At 37.9% G+C, this 26,178-nt stretch overlaps 16 non-coding genes across 16 annotated transcripts; 15 read left to right on the top strand and 1 right to left on the bottom strand.

Annotated features, from left to right (window-relative positions):
• Positions 1-1,159: 1,159 nt before the first annotated feature.
• Positions 1,160-1,231, bottom strand: Trnad-guc. Its single transcript has one exon. It is a non-coding gene; the product is annotated as a tRNA-Asp (tRNA).
• Positions 1,232-3,569: 2,338 nt separating this feature from the next.
• Trnad-guc lies at positions 3,570-3,641 on the top strand. Its single transcript has one exon. It is a non-coding gene; the product is annotated as a tRNA-Asp (tRNA).
• Positions 3,642-3,884: 243 nt separating this feature from the next.
• On the top strand, positions 3,885-3,956 carry Trnad-guc. The gene has a single exon. It is a non-coding gene; the product is annotated as a tRNA-Asp (tRNA).
• Positions 3,957-4,043: 87 nt separating this feature from the next.
• On the top strand, positions 4,044-4,115 carry Trnad-guc. The gene has a single exon. It is a non-coding gene; the product is annotated as a tRNA-Asp (tRNA).
• An 87-nt stretch (positions 4,116-4,202) lies between these two features.
• On the top strand, positions 4,203-4,274 carry Trnad-guc. The gene has a single exon. It is a non-coding gene; the product is annotated as a tRNA-Asp (tRNA).
• An 87-nt stretch (positions 4,275-4,361) lies between these two features.
• Positions 4,362-4,433, top strand: Trnad-guc. The gene has a single exon. It is a non-coding gene; the product is annotated as a tRNA-Asp (tRNA).
• Positions 4,434-4,520: 87 nt separating this feature from the next.
• Trnad-guc lies at positions 4,521-4,592 on the top strand. The gene has a single exon. It is a non-coding gene; the product is annotated as a tRNA-Asp (tRNA).
• Positions 4,593-5,063: 471 nt separating this feature from the next.
• On the top strand, positions 5,064-5,135 carry Trnad-guc. Its single transcript has one exon. It is a non-coding gene; the product is annotated as a tRNA-Asp (tRNA).
• An 86-nt stretch (positions 5,136-5,221) lies between these two features.
• Positions 5,222-5,293, top strand: Trnad-guc. The gene has a single exon. It is a non-coding gene; the product is annotated as a tRNA-Asp (tRNA).
• An 86-nt stretch (positions 5,294-5,379) lies between these two features.
• On the top strand, positions 5,380-5,451 carry Trnad-guc. Its single transcript has one exon. It is a non-coding gene; the product is annotated as a tRNA-Asp (tRNA).
• Positions 5,452-5,538: 87 nt separating this feature from the next.
• Positions 5,539-5,610, top strand: Trnad-guc. Its single transcript has one exon. It is a non-coding gene; the product is annotated as a tRNA-Asp (tRNA).
• An 87-nt stretch (positions 5,611-5,697) lies between these two features.
• On the top strand, positions 5,698-5,769 carry Trnad-guc. The gene has a single exon. It is a non-coding gene; the product is annotated as a tRNA-Asp (tRNA).
• Positions 5,770-5,856: 87 nt separating this feature from the next.
• Trnad-guc lies at positions 5,857-5,928 on the top strand. Its single transcript has one exon. It is a non-coding gene; the product is annotated as a tRNA-Asp (tRNA).
• Positions 5,929-6,015: 87 nt separating this feature from the next.
• Trnad-guc lies at positions 6,016-6,087 on the top strand. Its single transcript has one exon. It is a non-coding gene; the product is annotated as a tRNA-Asp (tRNA).
• Positions 6,088-6,333: 246 nt separating this feature from the next.
• Positions 6,334-6,405, top strand: Trnad-guc. Its single transcript has one exon. It is a non-coding gene; the product is annotated as a tRNA-Asp (tRNA).
• Positions 6,406-8,715: 2,310 nt separating this feature from the next.
• Trnad-guc lies at positions 8,716-8,787 on the top strand. The gene has a single exon. It is a non-coding gene; the product is annotated as a tRNA-Asp (tRNA).
• The last annotated feature ends 17,391 nt before the right edge of the window (positions 8,788-26,178 follow it).

The following is a 26,178-nucleotide window of genomic DNA, read 5'->3' as shown; positions in this document are numbered from 1 at the left end:
ATTTCCAAGCGGCTAACGTAGGCTTGGATTAATTATATCCAAAGAATAATCCTTCCTACAATGGGCACATGGCCTATTACATCGAACTCTGAGTTTCATTGGGGTTTAATTTGTTGACCCCGAAAGGATGAAAGGCATTCAATAATGCGAGGATATAACTGTGATATCATCTACAAATGAAATTGTACGTTTTTTAGAGGCGTAGTAGGTCGAGTACATTAGAAGGATTATGAGAGGGTGAGAGACCAAATCTGGCATAACTACAGAATTCATCCTCACCAACCCCCGTCCGACTTTGTTTTTCCTATAACTTTCTTTAAAATATATCTATCTCTTTACTACCCACAAGGGGCTAAACATAAAGAAGACAGACAAACGGATTAAGTCTTACATATCGACCGCAGTGCGTAACTGGTACTTAATTTATCGACCCCGAAAGGATGAAAGGCAAAGGCGACCTCGGCAGAATTTGAACGTAACGGCAGACGAAATACGGCTACGCATTTCGCCCGGCGTGCTAACGTTTCTGCGAGTTCGCCGCCCACTTTCTTTAAAATATATCTTTAATGAGACTTTACTGTGATACGTTTTCAAGATTGTTCAGTACAATTGTCTTGAGATATGAAAAAAAAAACGAAAGAATTTTTTAATAAAACAACGGACAAAGGAAATTTACAATAGAGTTTTTATACATTAATTTAATTTCAAATAATCTCTCTCTATAATGCTGAAGTTGTCTGTGTTTGGCAGGTTTGGTAGCCTTCAACTAACACAATCTCCTCCGAGACCCTGTGGTGCAAGTTGACCAAAATTGAGAGTATGATAGAAGAAGGCTTGCTCTTCCTTCCGTAGAAGAAAAACATCAAATCAAACCATGTTAACACCAAAAATTATTTACATAAAAAAGGTGACTTTTTTTCTGTGAAAATCCCAATTTTTTACAATTTTTTGACTGCTGTGTCGCCATTTTTCGGTGTATTTCAACCAGAAAAATGTTCACTTAAAGAAAATAAGCTACATAATGCAAAATTTTTACTTTTCAAAAATCCCAATTGTAAAGGGTCGAAACAAACCCGAGCAAGGCCGGGTTATGCTGCTAGTACTAAATAAATACATTAAAAAGCTTTAGTTTAAAATGTTTGCAATAGAATTACGATGCCTCCCCGGCGGGGAATCGAACCCCGGTCTCCCGCGTGACAGGCGGGGATACTTACCACTATACTACCGAGGACAACTGATGAAATCTTCTACTTATAAATATCAAATAAATATATTAAAAAGTTTTAGTTTAAAATCTTTACAATAAAATTAAGACGCCGGGCGATGTTGCTAGTGATACTAATATCAATAGGTCATAGTAATGTTATTTCATGCATTTGTTTTGCAAGGTGTGGCTGTGGTGGTAAGGAAATTGCTTCCTAGTCACATGGTTTAGTTCCACTGCGTGACAACCCGGGTAAATGCCTTTCAATATAACCCCGGGTTGACTAAAACCTCGTGAGTGGATTTGGTAGATGGAAAATGAAAGAAATCTGTCACACACACACACATATAGGGTGAAAGGGTTGGTATGTGAAAGCACGTGGTTGGATGTATAAAAAACAAAATAGAAGGAAAAAGCTACAGATTTGTATTATGTGGTTTAAAAATATATTAAAATCGTCATATTAGGAAAATAATATAAAATGATATAAAACTTTGTGAATAAACAAAAGTTCATATCATTTTCCTAACATGACAATTTTAATATATTTTTACCATATAATACAAATCTTCTGTAGGTTTTCATTGTTTTGTGTATGTATGTATGTATGTATATATATATATAATATATATATATATATATATATATATATGTATATATATATATATTATATATATATATATATATAATATATATATATATATATATATGTATGTATATATATATATATGTATATATATACATATATATACATATATATATATATATATATACGACAGGTTTTTATATGTATGTATTATGTATTGTATCTGTGTAGTTGTCACCCGTCATCGCTTGACAACTGGCGTTGGTTTGTTTACGTCCTATGATTTGGTAGTTTGGTAAAAGAAAAAAAAGCACTTATTCTACAGGGGCCGTAGTCAAATGACTGAAATAAGTAAAAGACAAGAGAAAACACATAAATGCACATCTTTAATACTAAAATGGTTGGAATAAATAAATTTTTTTTCAGTTTTTTATTCTCAGTTTCATGTTTTTTTTTTAGGAATTATAATAGAAAAACGTATGCACAAATCCAAAATCACCAAATTTACTTCATGAGTTCAAGAAATATATTTTGCCACAGATTGGGAAAACCCTGGCAAGGATTATCTCTGAGAAAGCAGACGATCCAGTCACGTGACACATTGATATTCTTTTCTTCTTTTCTTCTTTATTTTTTATCTTTAACTTGTTTCAGACTTTGGAGTGTGGGTCATGGTGGGAACGCCGCCTTGAAGAATTTTAGTCGAACAAATCGACGCCAGTCACCTTTTTTTTTTGGCTGCTTTTTTTAACGAAAGATCGCCCTTTTTTTTAAAAAAAAATCAGTTATTTATTCTATAAAGTTCTTTGGTCGGTCGACCTGCTAAAATACAGAACATAACATACTTGAGGTGGAAATAAACACGAACACGCGAGTATGTGTGTGTGTGTGTGTGTGTGAGTATGTGTGTGTATGTGTGTGTGTACATATATATATATATATACATATGGATACATATATACATATATAGAGAGAGAGAAAGAGAGAGACATATATGTGTGTGTGTCTACACATATACATATGTGTGTGTCTATACATATACATGTGTGTGTATGTGTACATATATATATATATATATATATATATAATATATATATATATATATATATACATATATATATACATATATATATACATATATATATATACATATAGAGAGAGAGAGAGCGACATATATGTGTGTGCGTGTGTGTCTATACATATACATGTGTGTGTATGTGTACATATATATATATATACATATATACATATATATACATATATATACATATATATATACATGTATATATAGAGAGCGACAGATATGTGTGTATGTGTATGTGTGTGTGTATACATATACATATGTGTGTCTATACATATACATGTGTGTGTGTGTGTGTGTGTCTATCAAAGATTTAGTCGGCCCGGGGATATAGTAGAGAACACTTGCTCAAGGTGTCACATACTGGGATTGAACCCACGAACCATGTGACTGAAGAAGAAAACTTCTTACCACGTAGTCACGCCTATACCTATTCATGGAGTTTATAAAATAACGACATGAATAAGCAGCAAAAATGAAAGAAAGAGTTTTATATACTATAATTATTTAATATTCGTAAGTAAAAGCTTTCATCAGCTGTCCTCGGTAGTATAGTGGTAAGTATCCCCGCCTGTCACGCGGGAGACCGGGGTACGATTCCCCGCCGGGGAGGCATCTTAATTTTATTGCAAACATTTTAAACTAAAACTTTTTAATATATTTATTTGGTATTTATAAGTAAAAGATTTCATCAGCTGTCCTCGGTAGTATAGTGGTAAGTATCCCCGCCTGTCACGCGGGAGACCGGGGTTCGATTCCCCGCCGGGGAGGCATCATAATTTTATTGCAAATATTTTAAACTAAAACTTTTTTTATGTATTATTTGATATTTATAAGTAAAAGATTTCATCAGCTGTCCTCGGTAGTATAGTGGTAAGTATCCCCGCCTGTCACGCGGGAGACGGGGTTCGATTCCCCGCCGGGGAGGCATCATAATTTTATTGCAAATATTTTAAACTAAAACTTTTTTTATGTATTTATTTGATATTATAAGTAAAATGTTTCATCAGCTGTCCTCGGTAGTATAGTGGTAAGTATCCCCGCCTGTCACGCGGGAGACCGGGGTTCGATTCCCCGCCGGGGAGGCATCATAATTTTATTGCAAATATTTTAAACTAAAACTTTTTTTATGTATTTATTTGATATTTATAAGTAAAATGTTTCATCAGCTGTCCTCGGTAGTATAGTGGTAAGTATCCCCGCCTGTCACGCGGGAGACCGGGGTTCGATTCCCCGCCGGGGAGGCATCATAATTTTATTGCAAATATTTTAAACTAAAACTTTTTTTATGTATTTATTTGATATTTATAAGTAAAAGATTTCATCAGCTGTCCTCGGTAGTATAGTGGTAAGTATCCCCGCCTGTCACGCGGGAGACCGGGGTTCGATTCCCCGCCGGGGAGGCATCATAATTTTATTGCAAATATTTTAAACTAAAACTTTTTTTATGTATTTATTTGATATTTATAAGTAAAATGTTTCATCAGCTGTCCTCGGTAGTATAGTGGTAAGTATCCCCGCCTGTCACGCGGGAGACCGGGGTTCGATTCCCCGCCGGGGAGGCATCATAATTTTATTGCAAATATTTTAAACTAAAACTTTTTTTATGTATTTATTTGATATTTATAAGTAAAAGCTTTCATCAGCTGTCCTCGGTAGTATAGTGGTAAGTATCCCCGCCTGTCACGCGGGAGACCGGGGTTCGATTCCCCGCCGGGGAGGCATCATAATTTTATTGCAAATATTTTAAACTAAAACTTTTTAATATATTTATTTGATACTAGCAGTATCGCCCGGCGTTGCTCAGGTTTGTAAGGGAAATAACTATAAAGCATTTTTAGAGAGTTATAGCCAAAAAATAGCAAAAAAATGGAAAAAGAATGATGGTAAATTTTTTTTTGAGAGTAAAAAAAGGTTGAGTTGCGTCCCCTAGACAGTCTGTGGTTTGTTTTTTTTTATTCTCGACCCCATGTCGAATTTATCGATTTTTTTCAGAACTGGGGGAACTTTTCAAAATTTTCACTGCGTTAGTTTTGAATTATGACATTGGGCTATGTGTGAGTCAGGTTTCATCAGAATCGGTTGAAAGCCGTGGTCAGGGTGAGGGTACAAGCAAACAGACACACAGAAACACGCACAGACAAACTGCCGTTTATATAGAGAGATTTATAAGTAAAAGCTTTCATCAGCTGTCCTCGGTAGTATAGTGGTAAGTATCCCCGCCTGTCACGCGGGAGACCGGGGTTCGATTCCCCGCCGGGGAGGCATCATAATTTTATTGCATATATTTTAAACTAAAACTTTTTAATATATTTATTTGATATTTATAAGTAAAAGCTTTCATCAGCTGTCCTCGGTAGTATAGTGGTAAGTATCCCCGCCTGTCACGCGGGAGACCGGGGTTCGATTCCCCGCCGGGGAGGCATCATAATTTTATTGCAAATATTTTAAACTAAAACTTTTTAATATATTTATTTGATATTTATAAGTAAAAGCTTTCATCAGCTGTCCTCGGTAGTATAGTGGTAAGTATCCCCGCCTGTCACGCGGGAGACCGGGGTTCGATTCCCCGCCGGGGAGGCATCATAATTTTATTGCAAATATTTTAAACTAAAACTTTTTTTATGTATTTATTTGATATTTATAAGTAAAATGTTTCATCAGCTGTCCTCGGTAGTATAGTGGTAAGTATCCCCGCCTGTCACGCGGGAGACCGGGGTTCGATTCCCCGCCGGGGAGGCATCATAATTTTATTGCAAATATTTTAAACTAAAGCTTTTTTTATGTATTTATTTGATATTTATAAGTAAAATGTTTCATCAGCTGTCCTCGGTAGTATAGTGGTAAGTATCCCCGCCTGTCACGCGGGAGACCGGGGTTCGATTCCCCGCCGGGGAGGCATCATAATTTTATTGCAAATATTTTAAACTAAAACTTTTTTTATGTATTTATTTGATATTTATAAGTAAAAGCTTTCATCAGCTGTCCTCGGTAGTATAGTGGTAAGTATCCCCGCCTGTCACGCGGGAGACCGGGGTTCGATTCCCCGCCGGGGAGGCATCATAATTTTATTGCAAATATTTTAAACTAAAACTTTTTTTATGTATTTATTTGATATTTATAAGTAAAAGCTTTCATCAGCTGTCCTCGGTAGTATAGTGGTAAGTATCCCCGCCTGTCACGCGGGAGACCGGGGTTCGATTCCCCGCCGGGGAGGCATCTTAATTTTACTGCAAATATTTTAAACTAAAACTTTTTTTATGTATTTATTTGATATTTATAAGTAAAAGCTTTCATCAGCTGTCCTCGGTAGTATAGTGGTGAGTATCCCCGCCTGTCACGCGGGAGACCGGTATTCGATTCCCCGCCGGGGAGGCATCATAATTTTATTGCAAATATTTTAAACTAAAACTTTTTTTATGTATTTATTTGATATTTATAAGTAAAAGCTTTCATCAGCTGTCCTCGGTAGTATAGTGGTGAGTATCCCCGCCTGTCACGCGGGAGACCGGGGTTCGATTCCCCGCCGGGGAGGCATCGTAATTTTATTGCAAACATTTAAAACTAAAGCTTTTTAATATATTTATTTAGTATTTGTAAGTAAAAGGTTTCATCAGCTGTCCTCGGTAGTATAGTGGTGAGTATCCCCGCCTGTCACGCGGGAGACCGGTATTCGATTCCCCGTCGGGGAGACATCGTAATTTTATTGCAAACATTTAAAACTAAAGCTTTTTAATGTATTTATTTAGTACTAGCAGCATAGCCCGGCCTTGCTCAAGTTTGTTTCGACCCTTTAGAATTGGAATTTTTGAAAAGTAAAGATTTTGCATTATGTAGCATGTTATTCTCTTTAAGTGAACATTTTTCTGGTTGAAATACGCCGAAAAATGGCGACACAACAGTCAAAAAATCGTAAAATATAGGGATTTTCATAGAAAAAAGCACCCTTTTTGTGTAAATAATTTTTGGTGTTAACATGGTCCAATTTGAATTTTTTCTTCTACGAAATGAAGAGCAAGCCTTCTTTTATCATACTCTCAATTTTGGTCAACTTGCACCGCAGGGTCTCAGAGGAGAGATAGTGTTAGTTGAAGGCTACCAAACCTGCCATACACAGACAACTTCAGGTTTATATATAGAGAGATTTGGCTAATTATAAAATGAGCTGTGGGAAAACATAATAGCTTATGCCTATTTTTTGTCCAGAGCTTAATTCCCTACAAAATCGTTAGAGAATTGATGAGGAAATGCCTGCAGCATTTAGTCAGAATCCAGATGTTAAAAGACCAAAAAAATCACAGAAGGTCTAATGTCACGAGAAGGTGTTTTCATCTGGGCATACCTACACAAGTGTGCGCCCCACCCCGACGTCTTTGTTTCCTCATAATTTCCAGAAAATGGATATATTTTTGTAATGGAATATTCTACAAATACGCTTCAGATGATGTAGATCGGAATTTTTTATGAAGAAGTTTTTCCAAGGGCGAGAAGAAGAGTTGGTTTTGTTTCCTCATAACTTTCTGAAAAATTGATATTTTTAATGAAATTTTCGAAAGGTACCCTTCCCCAAAAATTTCGTGCTTTGTACCTAGAGTAGAAAAGAATATTAGTTTCAGAATATGGTGGTGAGCAGGCAGAAACGTTAGCACGACGGGCCTAAAATCTGCCGGTCAAAGCGAAAAGATCTCTGAGTTCAAATTCCACCGAGGTCGACTTTGCCTTTCATCCTTTCGGGGTTGATAAATTAAGTACCAGTTACGCACTGGGGACGATATAATCGACTTAGCCCCCTTGTCTGTCCTTGTTTGTCCCCTCTGTGTTTAGCCCCTTGTGGGTAGTAAAGAAATAGGTATTTCGTCTGCCGCGACGTTCTGAGTTCAACTTCCGCCCAGGTCGACTTTGCCTTTCAACCTTTCGGAGTCAATAAATTAAGTACCAGTTGCGTACTGAGATCTATCTAATCGACTGCACCCCCTCCTCCAAAATTTCGGTCCCTGAGCCTAGAGTAGAAAAGAATATTCAGGTAAAATGTAACTTTTTTTCAGTGACTTTTTTCCTAATTAAAATTGTGTCCTTTTTTTTTTTTTCTTTGTAATTTTCTTTCTGGGCTTTTTTAGTTATGGCTGTTCGCTTCATTGAAGTCAATTTGCCTTTTATCCTTCTAGGGTCGATAAAATAATGTACCAGTCATAATATGAATCAATTCCTATAATGCATCGTAGTTTTGAATGGAATTTTTGCAGAGAACCAACGAAATGCTTAGGTTATTTAAATCAGTAGACCAGCATACCTACACAAGAGCATCCACCGACTTTGTTTCCTCATAACTTTCAGAAAAACAGATACTTTGATGAAATTTTCTACACAAACCTTTCAAATAGAGAAAATTACAATTATATCGGAATTTGTTATAAATTTGTTTTTCGGAGGAGAGAGGAGTTTCGAAAAATTCACACGGGATGACTTTGTTTCCTCATAACTTAGAAAATGGATTTTTTAAAATGAAATTTTCTTTAAATACCTTTTAGATTGTGTAGCTTACGATTATAGTATAATTTAATGGGAAGAACAAAAAGAAAGGAAGAATGGTGGGCGCATAGACATAAATACTAACAAATCACATTCTTTTCAAAATTTCAAGTTTCGTCTTGTAGATATAAATGTAATACTTTTTACTCTTTTACTTGTTTCAGTCATTTGACTGCGGCCATGCTGGAGCACCGCCTTTAGTCGGGCAAATCGACCCCCAGGACATATTCTTTGTAAGCCTAGTACTTATTCTATCGGTTTCTTTTGCCGTAATATATTTATTTGATATTTGTAAGTAAAAGGTTTCATCAGCTGTCCTCGGTAGTATAGTGGTAAGTATCCCCGCCTGTCACGCGGGAGACCGGGGTTCGATTCCCCGCCGGGGAGGCATCTTATTTTTATTGCAAATATTTTAAATTAAAACTTTTTAATATATTTATTTGATATTTTATAAGTAAAAGGTTTCATCAGCTGTCCTCGGTAGTATAGTGGTAAGTATCCCCGCCTGTCACGCGGGAGACCGGGGATCGATTCCCCGCCGGGGAGGCATCTTATTTGCCGAATTTTTACGGGGACGTAAACACACCAGCATCGGTTGTCAAGCGATATTGGGCGACAAACACAGACACACACACACATATATATACAGTATATATAGACATATATACGATGGGCTTCTTTCAGTTTCCGTCTACCAAATCCACTTACAAGGCTTTGGTCGGCCCGAGGCTATAGTAGAAGACACTTGCTCAAGGTGCCACGCACTGGGACTGAACCCGGAACCATGTGTATTAGTATGTATGTGTGCACGCTCACCAATATTTTTCACATTAGATTCTGATATAATCGTGATCTACACCACTCGAAAGGTATTTGCAGAAAATTTCGTCAAAAAATATCCGTTTTTTTAGACATTTATGAGGAAAAAATTCAGCGGGGGCGGCACAATGACTAGGTACAACCAGGTACATTGAGCAGTAGCCTTAAGATCTCCTATGTCTAGGGGGCCAAATTTTGCTCTACGTAAGTTTTAACTAGCTCTCAATAAATAAAGTAGTAGTAGTAGTAGTAGTAGTAGTAGTAGTAGTAGTAGCAGCAATAGTAGTAGTAGTAGTAGTAGCAACAGTAACGACGGCTGCGGTGCCAGGAGAGGTGGGGGTGGGGGTGATAGTAGTAGTAGTAGTAGTAGCAACGACGGTCGCGGTGGTGGGATGGTAGTAGTAGTGGTATTAGCAGTAGTTTAGGCGGCGAGATGGCAGAAACGTTAGCACGCCGGGCGAAATGCTTAGCGGTATTTCGTCTGTCGTTACGTTGTGAGTTCAAATTCCGCCGAGGTTGACTTTGCCTTTCATCCTTTCGGGGTCGATAAATTAAGTACCAGTTTCGCACTGAGGTCGATGTAATCGACTTAATACCTATGTCTGTCCTTGTTTGTCCCCTCTATGTTTAGCCCCTTGTGGGTAATAAAGAAATAGGTATTAGCAGTAGTAGTAGTTGCAGCAGCAGCGAAAGTGGTGGAAGCTGTCGTTAAGAGCCAGGTCAACCCAGGAAAGTTTTCCCTGTTTTAATTAATTCGCTCAGAGCAGTTATCGATTAGGCACTTATAACCAATCAAAACAGGCTCAAGCTACTTAGCTGTTTCCTCCTACGTCGGTTTACATTTTGGCGGGAAAACAGTTTGCGGGGGGGGTCATAAGACGGTGTTCGTAGATGACGTCACGGGTGCAAAGGGCTGTTCCACTTTCCCTTGTAATTATGAATGTAGACTCTGTAGAGAGAGAGAAAGTGAAAACAAATCTAAATTTGGAAATAGGCATGTCACATGACAGGTGACATGTGATCACAGTAACAAGCGTGAGGTAGGAGTTGTCGGGGTGGCAGAATCAATAAGTAGTCCTCCGTGCTAGAAATAGCAACCAAATTTCCCTCAATCACACTTCGCCTTTTTTAAAAAATAGATTTCATGGATCTTGCTAAATTTCTTCCAATCACTTAAATTATTTCAAATTTTCAACCGAATATTTTCTAAAATATCTGGTGAAAATGTGCAAAAAAAGAAGTTACGTCAGTGTACAAAAATCTGGTGGAAATTTGAAACACTTAGAGTGGTTGGATGTAATTGAAAAAGATCCGACATATAATAATATACTCAGAGATATATAATGTATGGATGGCCACATCTTTGATCATAGATCAATTTGATGAAAGCTGTCATTGGGATAAACAAGGAAACAAAACATTGAGCTTAGTGTATCGGTTACCAAGTGTTAAAAATTAATGTTTTTAAGCATGTTATCGTAATTACTAAATTTAGATATCTGAAATAATTCTTATCAACTTTCAAACGTATGATTTTTAGAGGGGTGGCTGACCCTTGTCTAGGCAACAACCCCCATGCGGTAGCTTTTACGTGTAGATTTGGGCACTACTATACAATACGGGTCCCGTCAATTTATTTCCATTATCTTGAAAATTTGAAGTGGATTTCAGTACGTGCTTTTATGTGGAGCAACAAATAATAAAGAAGAGTAGGTGTTCTAAAATCCACAAGGTTTTATAATACTAAGAAAGAGATAGAATCTTGCCAGATTCTCAAAAGGCAAGCTAAAATATTTTCATGAAACTTTAGCAATAAAATCAGCCATTTAAGATATTATTTTAAAGTGTTGTAACATGCAGGCTTCCATGAATTCGATCCTGGAATTTTTAAGATCCAAAACCAAAACAGCTGGCAAATAATTTTACTCTATTTGGTAATGCTCTTTCTTCTAAGGGTACAAGGCTTGAAATTACATCAACCCCAGTGCTCAACTGGTATTTATTTTATCAACCCCAAAAGGATGAAAGCCAAAGCCAACCTTGGTAGAATATGAACTTAGAAGTGGAAGAAAATGGTGTAAAAGGGCCTCTCGGAGTGAAAAGCAGACTGTATGATGCCTGTGTGCAAAAAGCCATGCTACACAGAAATGAGACATGAGTTGTGACCGCTGAGGACATGGGTAGGCTTGTAAGAAATGAATCTTTGTTGGGTGTGTAATGTCAGTGTGCATACACGACAGAGTGTAAGTGTCTTGAGAGAAAAGTTGGGCATAAGAGGCATCAAATGATGACTGTGCTGATATGGTCATATGATGTGTATGGATGAGGACAGCTGTGTAAAGAGGTGCTGCACTCTGATGATGGATGGAGCCTGTGGAAGAGGTAGACCCAGGAAAACATGGGGCAAGGTGGTGAAGCATGGTCTTCGAATGTTGGGCCAAGACTCTTGGTGATATACACTGCTTGAGAAGACCCATCAAGCAGAGTGAGATCGTAGTTGTGGCTAGTGTCACATCAATGGTACCCATGCTGGTGGCACATAAAAAGCACCCACTACACTCTTAGAGTGGTTGGCATTGGGAAGGGATCCAACCGTAGAAACCATGCCGAATCAGATTGGAACCTGGTGCAGCTCCCTAACTTACCAGTTTTCAGTCAAACTGTCCAACCCATGCCAGCATGGAAAGTGAATGTTAACTGAGGATGATGATGATGATGACACTGATGATCAGTCAGCTTGTCACCTTTATATTTAGTAATATTAACTAAAGATAATTACCACTGTTGATTAATAAATACTATATTTAGTAATATCCAGCCAACCATCTGTGACATCATTTTGTGATAGCAGTGATAGTAAGTTAAGTTAAGTTAATTTTTTGGCTCAAAAAGCAAAACGCAAGGCCATGTAAGGGGACATGGAATTATGTACAGGGTGGTGTTCATGCAAAGAGTTCAGGTCATTTCTGATCAAGGGAAACTTTGAACCGAGCAGTCGTTGGCATCTTCACTATCTTCTCCGGCAGCTTATTCCACGGATCTGCAACCCAGATGGAGAAAGCCCCTCTCCTTCAAATGAGATGAAATCGTCGCAGATAGAGCTTTTCAGAGTGACCCCACAGCCGACGCTCTGGAGCAGGAGTGAAGAACAGCTCTTTTGAGAGGTTACACTTTCCGCTTAGGATGTTGTGAGCAAGAATGAGATCACCATGGCGGCGGCGTTTTTCTAGAGAATAAAGGTCGAGCGTCTTCAGCCTTTCTTCATAAGACAAATGCTTGAGACCAAGAACCATGCGGGTAGCCAGCTTCTGGACTCTTTCGAGATGATGTATGTCTTTGAGGAGATAAGGAGAAGAGGCTTGAATCCCGTACTCCAATATGGGTCTCACCAGCGTGACATAGAGCGGTAGGAATATGGCTGCTGTAAGCATTCCGAATGACCATCGAATCAAAAACAGAACTCCGCGTGCTTTGTTGGCAGCATGGACGCACTGGGCCGAAGACGAAAAGGAAGAATCCACCAAGATACCCAGGTCCTTTACCTGGTCGGTCCTCTCCAGCTGCAGATGACCCAGCTCGAAATCAAGTTGAGTTGCAGAAGAGCCAACAGGCAGATGACAGGAAAGTTTAATGTTTACACATAAAAGATTTATGGGACATCCTAGAACCGCTTGACAGACTTATAAAAACACTTGGATTCAACACTTTTAGGAATTTTTTCATATTGCAGCCAATTAAATCAATTACTTCCAGTTATTGTTGTGTAACCACACTAGTTGTGATAAAGCAAATCTAATTGATACAGGTGGAGGCGTGTGGCTTAGTGGTTAGGGTGTCAGCATCATGATCATAAGATTGTGGTTTCAATTCCTGGACCAGGCGATGTGTTGTGTTCTTGAGCAAAACACTTCATTTTATTGCCCTAGTCCACTCAGCTGGCAAAAATGAGTAACGCTGTGATGGACTGGCGTCCCGTCCAGCTGGGGAACAAATACGCCATTGAAACCAGAAACTGGGCCCATGAGCCTGGTTAGGCTTTAAAAATGTAATGGCAAGTATTTATTGGCCTTTTTCTTTCCTTTAAAAATTGACATGAACTTTCCGGACAACTCAATATTTTATCTCTCTTTCCTTCACCACATTGGTTACTTCAAATCTGGAAAGCAGATGTTAAACAACGACGATGATGATGATGTTTATATGATCAGAAATATAATTTCGAAGTGTTCACGGTGTCATAGTGAGGATCTGATCAAAGATTTTGCAATTAAAAAAAAAAAAGTAGGAGAAAGCTTTTCAGATATAAAGTGTACAAAAAGAAACATTATTTTCCATCTTAGTACTAGGTTAGTTTCATTTTGAAAAATTAAATTTTATTTTATGGTTTATTTCTGTTTATATTTTGAATTACATATATGGGGTGCATAAGGTATTTGTGGGTATACGTTAATTTAACTATAGCAGCATATTTATCAACTTAATATTTTCTATATTTCAGAATTATGAATGGTAGACTCTATGATTACACAAGAAATGAAGAGGCATGCAGTCATCATGGCTATAAAGGCTGAACATAACGATTTAGAGATAGCACGATTTTTAAAAGTTGCTAGATCTTTCGTCTACAAAATTTGCAAGGAGTTAGAGGCTAAAGACAGAAATGTATCACCAGTATCAAAATGTAAGAAACATTGTAGATGCACTGATACTATTAGAACACCAGAATTTATTCCACAAGTAAAGCAGACCATTAATGATAATCCCATGAGATCCATGAGGTTGGTTGCAAAAGAACACCATGTGTCAAAAGGAAGAATCCGAAATGTTGTCCACAAAGACATCAGGTACAAATCTTATGCGATGAGAAAAGGTCATTTCATGTCAGAAGCATTGAAAGAAAATTGCTTAATGAGATCTGAAAGACTCCTGAACAAACTTAAAAACCCAGCAGAGAAAGATGTCATTTGGTTCTTCTCAGATGAGAAAAACTTTGATCAAGATCAGAAAGTAAACAGAAGAAATGACAGATGGTTATGTACAGACCCTTCAGAAGCTTTAAGAGTAATGCATACAAAATTTCCTGCAACTGTCATAGTTTGGGGGGGCTGTCAGCAATGAAGGACATGTGATGTCGCCTCACTTCTTTCCACAATGTCTTTGAGTAAACGCTGTGGCCTACATAGATGTTCTGAACACAGTGGTTAAGCCATGGATCAATAATAAATGCAACGGAAGACCTGTGTTTCAACAAGACTTGGCACCATCATACAAGGCTACAGCAATGCAGAAATGGATGGTGGAAAATTTTCGTGACCACATAACCTCCAACATTTGGCCTCCTAGCTCCCCAGATCTCAATCTACTGGACTACTATGTATGAAGCATAGTTGAGAAAGAGGTTAATGAGACCCCTCATAACACCAAAGAATCCCTAAAAGCTTCCAGGAGTCAGAGTAATGTCTAATATGAACACAGACCACTTGATCCTAACATGCAGGCAATTCAGACCTCACGTCTGCTTTCCATGCTAGCATGGGTTGGATGATTTGACTGAGGACTGGCGAACCAGATGGCTGCACCAGGCTCCAATTTGATCTGGCAGTATTTCTACAGCTGGATCCCTTCCTAATGCCAACCACTCTGAGAGTGTAGTGGGTGCTTTTACATGCCATTATTGAAGCTGAAGGAGATTTTATTGAATAAAATGATGAAACAATATGTTTATTTTATTCTTATCCTCCTAGGCGTAGGAGTGGCTGTGTGGTAAATAGCTTGCTAACCAACCACATGGTTCCGGGTTCAGTCCCACTGTGTGGCACCTTGGGCAAGTGTCTTCTACTATAGCCTCGGGCCGACCAAAGCCTTGTGAGTGGATTTGGTAGATGGAAACTGAAAGAAGCTCGTCGTATATATATATGTGTGTGTGTGTTTGTGTGTCTGTGTTTGTCCCCCAACATCGCTTGACAACCGATGCTGGTGTGTTTACGTCCCCGTAACTTAGCAAAAGAGACCAATAGAATAAGTACTAGGCTTACAAAGAATAAGTCCTGGGGTCGATTTGCTTGACTAAAGGCGGTGCTCCAGCATGGCCACAGTCAAATGACTGAAACAAGTAAAAGAGTAAAACCTTTTTTCAGTAAAAAGGTATTATTGTCTGTTTCTAAGAGTCGTTTTTGTGTAAGTGTATAACTGTCCTCAAATTCGTATATGGGGTGTATGGCTTTTAATCTGGCATTGTATACAGGAAAGGCATCCAGTTGTAGAAACTATACTGAAGCAGACACTGTTACACAATGCAGTCCTCGGATAGCATCGGATCTTGTTAAACCTTCCAACCCATGCTGGTATAGATGATGATGATGATCATCATCATCGTTTAATGTCCGCTTTCCATGCTAGCATGGGTTGGATGATTTGACTGAGGACTGGCGAACCAGATGGCTGTGCCAGGCTCCAATCTGACCTGGCAAAGTTTCTACAACCAGATGCCCTTCCTAACGCCAACCACTCTGAGAGTTTAGTGGGTGCTTTTACGTGCCACTGGCACGGGGCCCAGTCTGGCGGTACTGAATATTAAAAAACATGATGGTGAGTGCGGCGGTGGTGGTGGTGGTGGTGGTGGTAGTGATAATGATGACAACAATGATGATGACGAGGAGGAGGAAGAGGAAGATTTAGATGAATGTTTATAATTTTTTGGGGTTTTTTTTTTCCTCCCGTATCCATTATTCTTTAATGAGAGTTTTTGATTTTTCATTGTCTAATTGTGATTCATGAGTCAAAATTATCACAATTGCTTCCTAGCCAAGAGAAAGATTAAAAACTGGTTCTTGACCAGGCTAAATCTCTAAACCAGAGATAGAATTGTTTTTGTACTTCAACAACAACAACAACAAAAAAAACAACATAAAAACAATTGTATTAACAAAAACAATGTCTATTCAGATTATCTCAATACTAGTACATTTCTTTTATCAAATTGATAAGAGCTATTTTTTCCAGCATTTAGATAATCTAAACAAATATTGTTTTAATAGTGTGGTTCTTTTTGGTAAAGTTCAAAACAGTTCTATATGTGATAGGGAGATACAAATCAACTGTTCGTTATATTTGTAATTTGGAAACTGTGAGATGTTCTTGTTGCTAAATATTCTGAATAGTTGCTGGAATATGAACTTTTGAAATCATTCAAGTTGACAGACTCTGTGTCCATTGTAACTAAAAGTTCACCTGTTTGATTTTTGCCCTTTTGATACAAGTCTACCTGGAACTGCCACAGAGACTGCTTGTAAGTATGATACACGATTACTGTTTAAAATTTTCTAAATCAGTGGTTACTCTCTTTTACTCTTTTACTTGTTTCAGTCATTTTGACTGCGGCCATGTTGGAGCACCGCCTTTAATCGAGCAACTCAACCCCGGGACTTATTCTTTTTTGTAAGCCCAGTACTTATTCTATTGGTCTCTTTTGCTGAACTGCTAAGTAACGGGGACGCAAACACACCAGTATCGGTTGTCAAGTAATGCTAGGGGAACAAACACAGACACACAAACACACACACACATATATATATATATATATATATATATACATATATACGACGAGCTTCTTTCAGTTTCCGTCTAACAAATCCACTCACAAGGCTTTGGTCGGCCCGAGGCTATAGTAGAAGACACTTGCCCAAGGTGCCACGCAGTGGGAATGAACCTGGAACTATGTGGTTGGTAAGCAAGCTACTTACCACACAGCCACTCCTGCGCCTATTGTCAACAATTTTTTTGTTTTTTTTACCTATACATCCCTTTGATTCCTATCATACTTGGATGGACCTTCATAGCCATTTAATGTCTACAAAAGCAACCTGTTATATTTTTGTAGTAGCTTCAGCAGTACATACAGTAATCCTTCAGCTATCACAGGTACTACGTTCCAAAACCCCTAGCAATAGATGAAAATCCGCAAAGTAGAAACTGTACTGTATATTTTTTAAATTCATCATCATCACCATCGTCGTTTAACGTCCGTTTCCATGCTAGCATGGGTTGGACAGTTCAACCGGGGTCTGGGAAGCTAGGAGGCTGCACCAGGCTCCAGTTTGATCTGGCAGTGTTTCTACAGTTGGATGCCCTACCTAATGCCAACCACTACGAGAGTGTTTGAGGATTTTGTTAAATTTGGAGCCATAATGAACCTCTAATATCTCAATATTGAGACATTTTCAAACTTTGAAACTTTGTACATGCAACCTACTTCAGGAATATGTTTGCTCCTTCTTAAGCCATGTCTGGCTCATAAGGGCCGGTTTCCTGGTTTCCTTGGTGTATAGGTTCCTCACCTGGATGGGACGCCGGTCCGTCGCAGGAGAGCTGCAAGCTACCGGGGGAATGAGTGAGAGAAAGTTGTGATGAAAGAGTCAGCAGAAGTTCACCATTACCTTCAGCCGGAGCCATGTGGAGCTTAGGTGTTTCGCTCAAAAACACACACATCACCCGGTCTGAGATTTGAACCCGCGATCCCTCAACTGCGAATCCACTGCTCTAACCACTAGCCCATGTGCATCCACCACTTCAGGAATATATTACAAATAAATTATTACAAATTATTATACATTATTATTACAAATAAATTATTATGACAGATCATAAATATCTCAATTGTTTTCAATGCAGTTCTAAAAATCAGAAAAAAGTTCAAAAAGTGAGATTTTGGGAGATTTTAGGAGATTTTGGGAGATTTTAGCATCCATTATTATAGTTCCAGGCAATTAAGCTAATTACAGTCTGAAAGTAGAAATCAATGTATATTATATTACCAAAATTAAGACTTTGAAAATATTTAGATCTGGAATATTAATCATTGAATAGTGACCCAAGGCTCAAATCTACCATGTTTGACCCCCAGAAATCCAATGTGGAGCCATTTTTTTCCAAAAGGACTTTTTGAAAATATCAATAGAACATGGATGATTTTCAGATAAAAATGGTTTCAACTCTTAACTGAAAGTCATTTGCTTCTAAAATAAGCAATAAACTGACCTAAAAATTAGAAATATTGAATTTCTAAATATCTCAGAGAGACATGAGCGGTGGTGGAGCAATAGAGTGGTTGTATACTGTCAACTTAACATGACAGTCCCGTAGCCCTAGGAAGCATTGACGCTTCCTGTCAGCCTTGACACATTTCCTGTGTCCTTATATATTTACGAAAGGGAGACAAGTACCCCCAACAGCTAAGCCTGCATCTAGAGACATGCATGTTTCTGGGTCTTGCCTGTCATCAGTCTGGAGTAGCAATGCCTGCTAGCTGAAGATACCTGTCTAGACTTCGTAAATATATATATATATATATTTTCAGTGATCACCAAAATTAGAAATATTAAATTTCTAAATGCAGGCCTAGCTGTTGAAGGTGCTTGTATCCCCTTCGTAAATATATAAGGACACAGGAAATGTGTCAAGGCTGACAGAAAGTGTCGATGCTTCCTAGGGCTAAATAGTGGTGGTGTAATTCCCTTTACGGGACTGTCATGTTATGTTGACAGTATATGACCTAGAGATCTTGAAGTAAAATTATACTGAAAAACTAAGTACACTGTAGCTTTATGCATCAACTTCACTGAAACATCTTGATTTTTGGCTGAAATATCTTCACATACCATTATCATAAATTATCATAAATTGCATCTACTTATAGACTGATTCTCAGGTTTTCAACTGAAATAAATGTCAGGATTCATAAATCCATAAAATCAGAACCATACACATAAGTTAGGGGCTGAAATATTCAGGATTGAATGGGTATAAGGATTACTTTACTTATGAAAATTTCAGGCAATTTGAAGGACATCATCTTTCAAGCTCGGTTCAGAATGAGCTGGAAAACCCCATCAATTAATTAGTAGGATAAGAGGCAAAGTTGACCGCGACAGGATTCGAAGTTGGAATGTTAAGGGCTGGAACAACTACCCAAGGGATTTTGTCCCATACCCTAATGATTCTGCTAGTTCATCACCTTTAACCCTTTAGCATTCAGATTCTTCTTATTTCTTATTTCTTTACTGCCCACAAGGGACTACACACAGAGGGGACAAACGGATTAAGTCGATTACATCGACCCCAGTGCATAACTGGTACTTATTTAATCGACCCTGAAAGGATGAAAGGAAAAGTCGACCTCGGTGGAATTTGAACTCAGAATGTAGCAGCAGTCGAAATACCTATTTCTTTACTACCCACAAGGGGCTAAACACAGAGAGGAAAAACAAGGACGGACAAACGGATTAAGTCAATTATATCAACCCCAGTGCATAACTGGTACTTATTTAATCGACCCTGAAAGGATGAAAGGAAAAGTCGACCTTGGTGGAATTTGAACTCAGAATGTAGTGGCAGACGAAATACCGCTATGCATTTCGCCCGGTGTGCTGACAATTCTGCCAGCTCGCCACCTTATAACTATGGATGTCTAAATTACAACAGGTATACAGCCTATTGTTTGTATTATAGTACATTGTTGTACCAGTCAAAACTTTTTATTCCATCATCATCATCATCATCATCATCGTTTAACGTCCGCTTTCCATGCTAGCATGGGTTGAACGGTTCAACTGGGGTCTGGGAAGCCCGAAGGCTGCACCAGGCCAGTCAGATGTGGCAGTGTTTCTACAGCTGGATGCCCTTCCTAACGCCAACCACTCCGAGAGTGTAGTGGGTGATTTTATGTGCCACCGACACAGGTGCCAGACGAGGCTGGCAGACGGCCACGCTCATATATATATATATATATATATTATATATATATATATATATATATATATATAATATATATATATATATATATATATATATATATATATATATATATACAGAAAGAGAGAGAGAGAGAGAGGGGGAGGTTATGAGAGGTAATGGTGTCAGTGAGACCCAAAGGTGTCAGGTAATGCTGAATAAGTGCTATGGATAGACCATAGGTAAGTTCCAGATTTGGTGATTATGTGAATAAGGGGTTCAACTTATATCAGCGTGTGTATAAAAAAATGTTTTCCCGTAATGATATAAAAAAACCAAGCATTCAGGTTCTTCTGTCAAATGTAATGCTTTTTTATTCACATTGCTTTAATTTAATCATGCATTATGTTGTAGCTTCAAGATTTAATTTAATCATGCATTATGTTGTAGCTTCAAGAATGATATTGCAGGGTTAGTGTGATAGGCCAGATATGGCAGAATTGAAAATAAATTAGGCAGAACATTTGGACCAATGTTAAAGGGTTAAAAGAATTATAATAAATATAACAGAATAAGAAACAAAAGTTTAACGAGCACCTTTTTATGTGCTAAGTTTCTTTACTAAATCACTAACAAGCCATTAATCCTCTCTTGATCTTCTCATCAGCCACCAGGCTACGTTCTCGGTATCAATGGTAGAGAAATAAAATAATTTTTTTTTCTTAGCAGATAACTTTGCTTGTAGTGGAATTACTAGAAACTTGGCATCTCTGTAGATGCATGCTGGCACAAATCCAAACTGTTTATTCGCTTGCACATATTTTAAAATTCTCTCAACAGCTTTTGCAACCTAGTTCCATCAGTTTGAAGCCTTTAAAAAAAAAATTCTCTTTCCAGTGCAACCCCTTTGGAGTTGAAGCAGTTTATGATAATACTGACATAAATAATTAATTAAATTAATAACTAGTATAGTTCCTGTATAACCTAATACTCTAAGCAACTCACTAACCACTTTTGCTCTCATCTTCTCAATAGCTTTATTCACCATACTTCAGTGTGAAGGCTTATTGCTGATAATGCAGTTGGCTCCACTGGTAGCAGGTATTCTCTCCTAATCTCACACACTATACCTCATACAACCAGTAAAGAAGCCTCTGCTTGGTCCATTAGAAATAGTAGCTAAATCTTCCTGAAATCATATTTTCTTCTTTTAAATAAGATAAAAGAACATTTTAGATAATGTGGTTCTACACACAGGGGTGGCGATGTACTTAAGAAATTCATTTCACAAATGCATGGTTTCAGGTTCTGTCCCATTTGATGGCACTTTGGGAAAGTGTTTTCTACTATAGCCCCCAAGCCAATTAAAACCATGTGATTGGATTTGGCAAATGGAAACTTATAGGAGGTTATTAAGTATCATCACCACCACCTTTGTCATCGTCATTGTCATCAACATTGTCATCATTTAATGTTATCATTTAATGTCCTTCTTCCATGCTGGCAATGTTTGACAAGGGTCCAGTGAGTCGAGAACTGCATTATGCTCCAGTGTCTGCTTTGGTATAGTTTCTACTGCTGGATGCCCTTCCATGTGTGTGTGTGTGTGTGTTTGGAGCAGATTTTGTGGAGTTACCCCCCACATCATAAGCAGTAGTCTGAAGAGGTCTGCTCTGGGTGGTCCACCCCAGGTGGTTTGCCCTGGGTGGCACTTTTGGGTCTGCTGCAGGCAATATGTGTTTTTATGAAACACCTTGACTTTAAGATCTCAATTCTGTTGTGATATGCAGGTCTTCTTTTATATATATATATATATATATATATATATATATATATATATATATATATATATATATATATTATATATATATATATATAATATATATATATATATATATATATACACATACATATATATATATATACATATGTATATATATATAGGTGCAGGAGTTGTTGTTTGGTAAGTGGCTTGCTTACCAAACACATGGTTCCGGGTTCTGTCCTACTGCATGGCCCATTGGGCAAGTGTCTTCTCCTGTACCCTTGGGCCGATCAAAGCCTTGTGAATGGATTTGGTAGACGGAAACTGAAAGCAAACTGATGTGTATATATATATATATATATATATATATATATATATATAATAAATAGAGCAGTTACTGTTTATATCTCGCTCAGAGATTTATTATTGTTGTCGAACGGTTTTTCTACATCAGTGACTGTGGTTACTGTGAAAATCCATATATATCCAGCCTGTAGAGGAAGTCCCTCAACGAAGAACGGTGCTTACCATGCGTTGATAAGAGGCAAATACCTCGAAACCGGTCTGTATGTAGTGCATCAGTAACACCCCCACTACCCCGCCCTGTCCCTAGCCACATTCAGATGGCTGATCCCCCTTATGTTATATATATATATATATATATATATATTATATATATATATATATATATATATACATATATATATGTGTGTGTGTGTGTGTGTGTGTGTGTATGTATGTATATGTTTGTGTGTCTGTGTCTGTCCCACCACCATCACTTGACAACTGATGCTGGTGTGTTTGTGTCCCCTATAACTTAGCGGTTCAGCAAAGGAGACTGATAGAATAAGTACTAAGCTTACAAAGCTTGGGGTCAATTTATTCAACTAAACAGGCAGTGCTCCAGCATGGCCACAGTCAAATGACTGAAACAAATAAAAGAGTAATACACACATATGTATATATATATATGTATGTGTGAGTGTGTGTGTATGCATATATATATATATGTGTGTGTGTGTGTGTGTGTATATATATATACATGTATGTATGTATGTATATATGTATATGTATGTGTGAGTGTGTGTGTATGCATATATATATATATATATATATATATATATATATGTGTGTGTGTGTGGTGTGTGTATATATATTACATGTATGTATGTATGTATATATATATATGTGTGGTGTGTGTGTGTGTGTATGCATATATATATATATATATATATATATATATATATGTGTGTGTGTGTGTGTGTGTGTATATATATATACATGTATGTATGTATGTATGTATATATGTATATGTATGTGTATGCATGTGTGTGTATGCGTTTGTGTATGAATGTATGTACACACCCATTTCTATATATACATGTATTGCTCATTGACATGTAACAAGTTGTATTATATGCATTATATCAAATGATTTGTATTTCTTATTCGTTGTGCAACAAAATCAAGGAATTTGCTTCTTTTTCCGCAACTATTTGCAAAACGTTATTCTGTGAACATGTATATATTTGGGTCAACTATCCAAATAAGTCATATAACCTTACTTTTTATGTGTATTTAAAATAGAAACTGAATCAACCAGCTCAGCTACCTACCAAAGTATTTCTATATTACAGTACAGACTGCAAGTATGTATGTGTGTGTGTGTATATGTGTGTGTATGTATATATATATACATACATACATACATTCATATATATATATATTATATATATATATATATATATATATATATGTGTGTAGTGGTTAGTGTATTTAAATAAAAAATATTATATGTATATCCATCCATATATGTGTGTGTGTGTTTGTGTGTATGTGTGTGTGTGTGTGTGCATGTGTGTATGTATGCATTTATATATACATGTAAATATATATATATGTATATATACATAAATATATATATATGTATATATATGTCATCATCATCATCATTGTTTAACGTCCGTTTTCCATGCTAGCATGGGTTGGACGGTTCGACCAGTGTCTGGGAAGCCAGGAGGCTGCACCAGGCTCCAGTCTGATCATGTATATGTGTGTGTGTGTGTGTGTGTATATATATGCAGATACATGTATGTTTGTATGCTCATATATGCATAATTATTCATAAATACCCACTCATACACACACACACATGCCTATATATTTATATGTATGCATGTGTGCACATATATGTGTGTATCTCTACCTCTCTCTCTCTCTCTCTTGTTTAAGAAAAATGTCCATTTCCTTGGTTTTGTGTTTATGTTTTCGTTTCTCATTGTGTTCGACGTTTTTTTTGGTGTCCTGTACCCATATATGCATGTATATATACATGTAGATGTAGGTACGTACATATATGTATGTTTATATGCATATGTTTTATTTATTAATTTGTTATTATATATATATATTATCTTTTATTAAACTTTTAATACTTTTGATATATATATTTAAAATAATATAAATTAATTAATTTTATGTATTGGCTTATGTTTTTCATTGTTTGATTTGCCTAATAGTGGTTTTATCTCTAATTTAATATAATATAATATAATATATTTATACTATAAAATTGGATTTAATCCTAAATCTGATTTTTCCCTGTAAGTTTGGATTTATTCCCTAATATTTTATTATTACATGGCCACAGCTCATGAGCTGAAACTAGAATCAATCAATCAATCATATATATATATCATGTAGGTAGGTTTAAAATCTAAGCTGTGACCGCTTGAAGCTCATCTGCTTATTCCAGTATTACAATTCAATATGTCATTGTTATAATAATTATATGAGGTATATATCAGAGCTGAAAATTCTGGGAATATTATTTGCAGGATAATTATATATTGAAACAGGAAGCAAATGAAACATGTGTAATGGTGAATAAATAATACTGAAAAAATATTTTCAACTTCCTCTTTCAATATATATGTATGTGTGTGTATATATATGTATGAGTGTGTATATATATGTATGTGTGTATATATATGTATGTGTGTATATATCATCATCATCGTCGTAACGTCCGTTCTCCATGCTAGCATGGGTTGGACGGTTCGACCGGGGTTCTGGGAAGCCAGAAGGCTGCACCAGGCTCCAGTCTAATTTGGCAATGTTTCTACAGCTGGATGCCCTTCCTAACGCAACCACTCCGTGAGTGTAGTGGGTGCTTTTTACGTGCCACCTGCACAGGTGCCAGGCGGGGCTGGCAACGGCCACGGTCAGATTGGTGTATTTTATGTGCCACCGGCACGGAAGCCAGTCGAGGTGGTGCTGGCATCGGCACGAGTCGGATAGTGCTTTTTACGTACCACCAGACCAGGGATCCTGGCTGGTCAATTCGATTTCGATTTCGCTTGCCCCAACATGTCTTCACAAGCAAAGGGGGTTGGCAAGGGTGCCTGTCGTACGGTCGCATTGGAGTATTTTACGTGCCACGGCCACGAGTCGGATAGTGCTTTTTACGTACCACCAGACCAGGGATCCTGGCTGGTTCAATTCGATTTCGATTTCGCTTGCCCCAACATGTCTTCACAAGCAAAGGGGGTTGCATGGGTGCCTGTCGTACGGTCGCATTGGAGTATTTTACGTGCCACGGCCCCGAGTCGGATAGTGCTTTTTACGTACCACCAGGCCAGGGATCCTGGCTGGTTCAATTCGGTTTCGATTTCGATTTCGATTTCGCTTGCCCCAACATGTCTTCGCAAGCATGGGGGGTTGGGATGGGTGTCTGTCGTCGGATGAGGTCTATATCGACTTCGCTTGCCTCAACCGGTCTTTGTGTCCAAGGGAGGAAAGGCATTCATAAGTGGGCTGGGCTCACTTGTCTGCCTGGTCTTCTCACGTACAGAATATTTCCAAAGGTCTCGGTCTCTGGTCATTTCCTCAGTGAGGCCTAAAGTTCGAAGGTCGTGCTTCACCTCCCAGGTTTTCCTGGGTCTACCTCTTCCACGGGTTCCCTCAACTGCTAGGGATTGGCACTTTCTCACACACCTATCTTCATCCATTCTCGCCACATGACCATACCAGCGCAATCGTCTCTCTTGCACACCACAACTGATGCTTCTTAGGTACAACATTTCTCTCAAGGTGCTAACGCTCTGTCGAGTATGTACACTGACATTACACATCCATCGGAGCATACTGGCTTCATTCCTCACGAGCTTACGCATGTCCTCAGCAGTCACAGCCCATGTTTCGCTGCCATGTAGCATGGCTGTTCGTACACACGCATCATACAGTCTGCCTTTTACTCTGAGCGCGAGAGGCCTTAGTCACCAGCAGAGGTAAGAGCTCCCTAACTTTGCCCAGGCTATTCTTATTCTAGCAGTTACACTTTCAGCGCACCCACCCCCACTACTGACTTGGTCACCTAGATAACGGAAGCTATCAACTACTTCTAGTTTTTCCCCTGGAAAGTGACGGAAGTTGTTTTCTGCAGATTTTCGGAGGTTAATGCTCCC

The sequence above is a fragment of the Octopus sinensis genome, linkage group LG5 (genome assembly GCF_006345805.1).
Source record: "Octopus sinensis linkage group LG5, ASM634580v1, whole genome shotgun sequence".
NCBI lineage: Eukaryota > Metazoa > Mollusca > Cephalopoda > Octopoda > Octopodidae > Octopus > Octopus sinensis.
The sequence above is the reverse complement of the archived record's forward strand: the minus strand, read 5'-3'. Positions and strand labels throughout refer to the sequence as shown.